Source organism: Oryza glaberrima, chromosome 12 (assembly GCF_000147395.1).
Source record: "Oryza glaberrima chromosome 12, OglaRS2, whole genome shotgun sequence".
Lineage (NCBI taxonomy): Eukaryota > Viridiplantae > Streptophyta > Magnoliopsida > Poales > Poaceae > Oryza > Oryza glaberrima.
The window spans coordinates 11,020,124-11,027,075 of record NC_068337.1 but is presented as its reverse complement, the minus strand read 5'-3'; the positions used below and the strand labels follow the sequence as shown (position 1 = coordinate 11,027,075).

Below are 6,952 nucleotides of genomic sequence, written 5' to 3'. Positions count from 1 at the left end.
GATGAGGTGCTGATGACGTCGAACGATCCTTCCCATTTGCTGCATAATTTTCCATGTCCAGATAGCTTAACTCTGGAATTAAACATTAGTACCTTATCTCCTGGCTTGAATTTCTTTATATCGATTCGCTTATCATGCCAGCGCTTCGTTCTTTTCTTGTATATCTTGGAGCTGTGGTATGCCTTGTCTCTCCATTCCTCTAGTTCTGCTAATTGCATTTGTCTCCATTCCCCATCTCCCTCAAAGTCCATGTTCCAATTCCTGATCGCCTAGTATGCTCGGTGTTCTAGTTCTACAGGAAGCCGGTAGGTCTTCCTGTAGACTATCTGATATGGGGACATAGCAATGGGTGTCTTATAGGCTGTGCGGTAAGCCCATAGAGCGTCAGATAATTTGTCCTTCCATCCTATCCCCATCTTGTTGACAGTCTTTAGCAGAATATTCTTGATTTGTTTGTTTGATGTTTCCGCTTGTTCACTGGTTTGAGGATGGTAGGGTGTGGGAACGTCTTGTTTGGCGCCCATTTTATGCAGAAGGTCTCGAAAGGTCTTGTCGATGAAGTGCGATCCTCCTTCGCTTACGACCATTCTCGGGGTGCCAAACCGAGGGAAGATGATCTTCGAGAACATCTTCTTTGCGTGGTTGGCATCTGCAGCCCTACACGGCATTGCTTCCACCCATTTGGACACATAGTCAACAGCCACAGGATATACTAGCAATTATGCTATTTAGGAAAATGTCACATAAAGTAGATACCCCACACATCAAATATTTCCACTTGTAAGTTGTATGTGAGAGGCATCGCGTCACGAGCAATGATCCCCCCTTTCTTTGGCTTCTTCTGACAAATTCCTTGCAATCTTCATACGTCGTGGGTCAGAAGAATCCGCTTTTCCAAATCTTGGCCTGTGTGTGGAATGCGCCATAGTGGCCACCATATGTAACATACTAGGAATTTCACCTGGGAAAATTTTTGTGGAAGATTTAAAACTTTCTGAATTCTAAAGTTTTCAGTGAACATAGAAGCATACTAGTGCATATAACTCCCTTAAATAAAATAAAACACATAGTCTAGTTGGGCAAATTAAACCTAAGACCAAAATAAAATTTTACAAATCTTGTGGTTACAAATTTCAAAATCAAATATTTTGCTTTGACCTTAAACTAGAAACCTAATCTTCTCGGTTTTGAATTACTAACCTAACTAAAAATAATTAAGTTATATATAAAACAAATGGAATGGTAGGTTTCAAAATAAGCAAATCTAAATTGAGATAAAATGATCTTGCTTGCATGTGCATATTATTATTTTAAGATTGTTTTTGGATCATCTTGGTGCATCTCATAATAGGTTGCAAATGCATGTCATGTCTAAAGGAAATTCTAAAAAAATAGATGAAGCAACAAATCAATCCCACAAAAATTCTCATAAATACTACACAACACTCTAATCTCATATTAATTTTAGTTTGAATTTATCACATCAATTGATACCACAAATAAATTCAACTCAACTATAAATCTGAAAACAGCATACCAATAAGCCTACTTTGCATCATCACCAAAATTTAACCATAACTCATTTATCAAACCCCCTTGGTCAGAATGTTAATCATACATTACTCTTCTACCTGGTGCAATGGCTTAGTCTAATTCGAAATATAACCACATAAATTGGGAGCCACAAGTTAGGTAAACAGTATTCTAGACTGCAGTCAACAAGCCACCTAGTCAACTTTACTAAATTACCATGGTAAATAAAAAATAGTCTAATCTTGGAACTTGGCACATTGAACCATCAAATCCTTGTCCACCTTGCAGCAACCTTGTCTCCCCAAAATTCTAAATTAAATGGAAGAAAGGAGGAGGAAATAAACCACATGTTGGAATGAATTCAACACTTAGAAAATTTGAAGCTTATAGGTCTCTCCTTCTACATCTCTCTTACATGTGGGACCAAGCCTGTTGGCGGTATGGCATGAGGCACTTCGACCAAAATCTGTCGAAGGCTATGTGAGGAGTGGGGATCCAAGCCCGAAACATCAAAGTTAGTCGGGGCGAAGCCCCCTCATGGCGAAGACTATGGAGCAAGGACGGCACGAGAGGCGAAGGATCGTGCGGGTGCTCTGCCAAGCCGGAGGCCTCTTGGGCGAAGGATGCAGGGCTAAAAGTACATGCCAAAGGGAGACGACTTCGCCAAAGAAAGCTCGCCCCCGCGAGGGCCGAAGAAGCCTTTTCCGGCCCATCAAGCCTAGAGGCCATTGGGCCGGCGATCGCCTAATGGCCCATCAGGAGTCCATGAACCTCTATTACACTGTATACCCATGTAAATGTCCCTTTCATAAGGTAACCATGTAAATTCCCCTGTATAACCAAAACCCTAGTGGTAAGAACCTATAATAGGGGCTATAAATAGTCCCTATAGGGCTATATGTAATTGGGGGATCCAAGAAAAAATTCTCAAATTAGTACACTTTGCTTCTGTTCCAACCACCGTTGAGTAACCACGTCTTTCGACGTATGTGGTTGTCGTTTCGACAACAAAGCCATTGTGGGACCCATGTATCATTCTCATCACAGCCAACACATCATCTACTCTTCACTCTTTTAAATCTTCTTTTATTTCTCAAAACGTGAGAGAAAGGTTTAAAATCAATTTTCACTCAAAGTACCACCTTACTTCTCACACAAACCTAGAGTGCATCTACTTGGACCCACTTGTCATCCATTAATCAGCCATTCAACCTTGGTGAATCATTTCTTTAATCCTAAATTATATTTTCAATGAGAGAAAGAAAGAGAGAGAGAGAGTTAAAGTCCAAATTACACCCAAACTTCACCCTACCACTCATCCTCGCCTAGGAAATGTCTACATGGAACCACTAGACAGCCTCATAAGCTAGCATGGATGAAGTACTAACTAAAACTCAGCTCTAAACACAGCCCTCTCACTCAAAATCGTGTCCAAGCCCTAACATGCCACCTAGCCATGCCCTGCCAGCTCAACCACCACTGTTTAGTGCTCCACTTCGCCACCATAATCTTCTCACTTCCCTCATGCTCCAAGGAAGAACCTAGAGAGAACTCCCTCGCAATCTCCAAGAACATCCACTTATTCTTTTCACTCAAAGGTGTTTGATCGGTTGCAAATCTTCTCTAGTGAGCTTAGCCGCATTCTAACCAAGGAACCGCGATTCACTTGCACTACCTGATCAATCCATGTCTCGAATTTTCCATTTAGCGCAGGTTGAACACCTTGTGCCAAGCTCGACGCCGCTCTCGATGTCCAGAGCGCCGCCGTTGGCCACTTCGCCGTTCCCGTCGACTGGAGCCTCCGCTGACCGAGCCTTCTCGCCACGAGCGTCTTCAAGGTCCCAGGAGCACAGAGCCTTGAGTAATCGAGCCAACTCGCTGTCATCGGGGAGATCCCCTCAATTTTCTCCAAGACCAGCCGCCAGCCATCTCCATCTATTCCGGTCACCACAGTGAGCCCCAGCGCGATTCCTTGCACCAGTAGCATCCCTAGGGCATCTCTAATCCATTCCCCTTCTCTCCCTGGCAGCCCGAAGACCGGAGGAAGCCGACGCCGTCGTACTGCCATTTCCGCCGTCGCCGGAGCGTTCCTCGGTTCGCCATCGCTGTCCAAGCTTCTCCGGAGTGCACACGACCTCAAGTGAGTCTCCAGGAGTCCCGTAGAGGCACATGCATGCACACATTTGGCACAAATCGAGCCGTAGCTCTAAATGGCACATCACCCCGAAGGCGGCCGTCGCTCACGTCGTCGCCGTCGTTGACTCCAGCCACCACAGCCCGTGAGATCACAACCATTAGTTTAGCCATCTTCTACTCTACATTTTCTCTTTTCGTTGCATCGTGTGAACGGTCACCGTTCGCCGCCGACAAGGGCAAACATGGCCGCTGGGCATGCTGCCCTGCTTTAGGAAAGCTACAGGGACCTCATTTGTAAATTAGAACAGAGGGTTAGTTTCATTCAAATCCAGAGTCCTTTATGCAAAATCGCCAGTTTGAAATCTGTCAACTAGAAAGAAAAATTTAATTGAAAGGTATGTACCAGCAAAATAGATATAAAATTTAATTTAGCTCCAAATGATATGAATCAAATTTATGTTGAACCACAAAGTTATGAACTTTAGTATGGAAATATAAAACTTGGCACTTATAGTAGAAGAAATAGCTCTAATAATTCACATAAGAAATAATGAACATAGAGCAACCTCGAACTTAGAAAATTCATATAAAATTTATCTTAAATCAATTTGGAATGAACCAAGTTCCAGTGTGCTCACAAAAACATACTCTTAAATATCATAAACTAAAACTTGACACTCTCTGTAACAAAAGTATCACCAAATATTTATCTAGTAAAATAACTAGTGTAGTGCAAACTAGAAATTATAAAATTCATAAGTAATCCATTTTAACTCCAAATGAGCCAAACTAAAATTTGTTAGTTTGATAAAAACAAGTATTTATGTTGTGAAGTCAGATCTCTGGAAGAAAGCCATACTCAAAACATATATAATTTAAATAGGTGATAAAGACTATAGTATATCACTTAGCTTGTAAAATTCATAATAAAATCATTCTAACTCTACAAATTGTGGAACCAATTTTGTTGAAATCCTGAGAACATCCTTTTCACTGCAGTAACCCAGCATTTCATAAAAGTTATACCTAATATGCACCTAAGTACTATTAGAGCTTAATTAATCTAGTCCTAGTAATAAACTTTGAAAATTAATAACTCTCAAATGCAAAATAATAAAATAAAAATTCTTTCACTTAAATTCATCTTAGACCAGTACCTAACCGCACTTGTAAACTCATGCATTTTAGAGCATGTTAGATTTTTACATGATTTGGCATTTATCGTTACCGTTATTTCTTTTAGATGGCGAAATCGTTACTGGTGAAGGAGATGGATTATAGTTATTCTCAGTGAGGTTATATATCTACCAAGGAAAGTGTTGCCCTTCCTTTGAACACATTGAATCCCATGTTTTCAGGCTAAATGTTTTGATTGTAAATTTGCATGCGTATTTCTAACTATCGTTACTTCCAAACTATAGATTGTAGTTGTCCCTTAAAAAAATGCATAACTCCCCTTTTGAAAATCACTTGCTTGCTGTTTTGAACCTTTGAATTAATTAGAGTACATTGATTGTGCTCATATGACTATACTAAGCTTTTATAAAGTGCAAATGCTTAGCCTTGCTTAGTGATAAATAAAACATGGTTATGAGTCACTTGATATACTATTTGGAACTCCTTTTTAAACATTATGTTCAGAGGTGATTCTCTGATTATTCGTGAAATAAAATGAGATAAAATGTGATTTTAAACTTGGGCGGTAAGTGGTATGCATATGGTAGTAGTTGCATACCGATAGGGGGAGTGTTCGCCTAAGTCGATTAGGGACCGAACTTCATATCATCCATTATGTTTACTGTACATCCACATGTGTCTTTATGGGGGATCTTGGCCTATTAAGTTAAGCACTTGTCTAATCTTGCATTCGGGAGGCCGTTGTAGTATAGGTAGGGGCCACGAGTGTACAGTGGGCTACCTAGAGGAACTACCCATGTGTGTGTTGAATTTTAGGACGAGTGTACTGTTCCTAAGTGTGTGATCGTAGGATGATAAATTCCCTACGTGTGTGATTTCCGTGAGGGAACGAGTGTACTGTTTCGCCTCACGGCATGGGCGTCTAAGTCTGTCCAATACAACGATATTGTGCCACGTTGGTGGGTTCCCGTTGTGTCCGCTACCACGGCCTTAAGTTTAAGGCGTGGGCCCGCCACTTAACAGTTCTAGGTCATATAACATGTATGGCCTAGGATGGAGGAACACGTATCGTGCTCATGCAAGGTTAGACAATACTTAATGTAAAAGCCTCGTTATGACCTCTAGACCATACTCAATGTATAGAGTGTGGTAGTGCTTTGGCCGGCATAGGACAAACTAGAGTGTTCATATCATATGGGTAAAGCTGTACAAACTCTGCAGAGTTCTAAAAACTAATCGATTAGCCATGCTCACAGTCATGAGCGACATGATCATGTGCTATGGGTATAATTTTGTGATTTCTAAATGCTTTTGAAACTAAATGTTTTGAGATGATGATGAGATTGGTATATGTGATATGATTGCCTTACTTCCCGTTGTGTTGTAACGAAATGATGTCTATCTAATTATGTTGATATCATGCCATGATTATCATGCTTTACATATTGCTAAAATGCTTTGCTTAAATTAAGTTGCAAATGGTTTGTGAACTAAAATTTGCTTTATGCTGAAAACTGAGACTACAAATAGCCTTCCTTTGACATAGAGCTTTCATGTATGTAGGTTTGATAGTGCTCTTGCTAGTACATTAATTTGATTAATGTACTGAGTCTTGCCATGTTTTGTCTAATTTATGTTTTGCAGGAATAGGCTTAGTTTAAATTGAGTGATGCGGGTTTCGACTGCTTCTTCTAGGATTTGAACTTAATGGGGTAAACCCCTAGTCGGTGTGCTTGAGGATTGGGTGGTCAAGCTTCCGCTGTTCTCTGATATAGTTATATTTGGCCGGTCGGCCTATGTATCTATTTAGTAGTTGTAATCTAAATTTTATTTGCTTTAGATGTATTTTGCTATGTATATTCATGTTTAAGATGAAAAAGTGAATCTAGTGCACATCCTGGGAACTAGATCACATGAGTATGAGTTAGGAATATTTGAGATGTTGTAGATCTTTAGCCATTTTTGTCAAGTCTCCTGAATGTGTAACACATCTGGTCGCCACCTTCGAGTGGTTTGACGGGCACATCTTAGGCTGAAGTTGACTGGCAGGCTAAAGGCCCAACAATGTCTCCAATATTCCTCTCTCGAGGCGTCGGATATTTCATTATGCTTGTTTGATGACTTGAATTATTCATTTCATCTCTCA

General features: G+C 40.5%; 1 long non-coding RNA gene across 1 annotated transcript; it reads left to right on the top strand.

Annotated features, from left to right (window-relative positions):
• Positions 1–2,774: 2,774 nt before the first annotated feature.
• Positions 2,775–4,984, top strand: LOC127758185 (uncharacterized). Its single transcript, XR_008013643.1, has 4 exons — positions 2,775–3,131; positions 3,247–3,485; positions 3,563–3,673; positions 4,913–4,984. It is a non-coding gene; the product is annotated as an uncharacterized LOC127758185 (long non-coding RNA).
• The last annotated feature ends 1,968 nt before the right edge of the window (positions 4,985–6,952 follow it).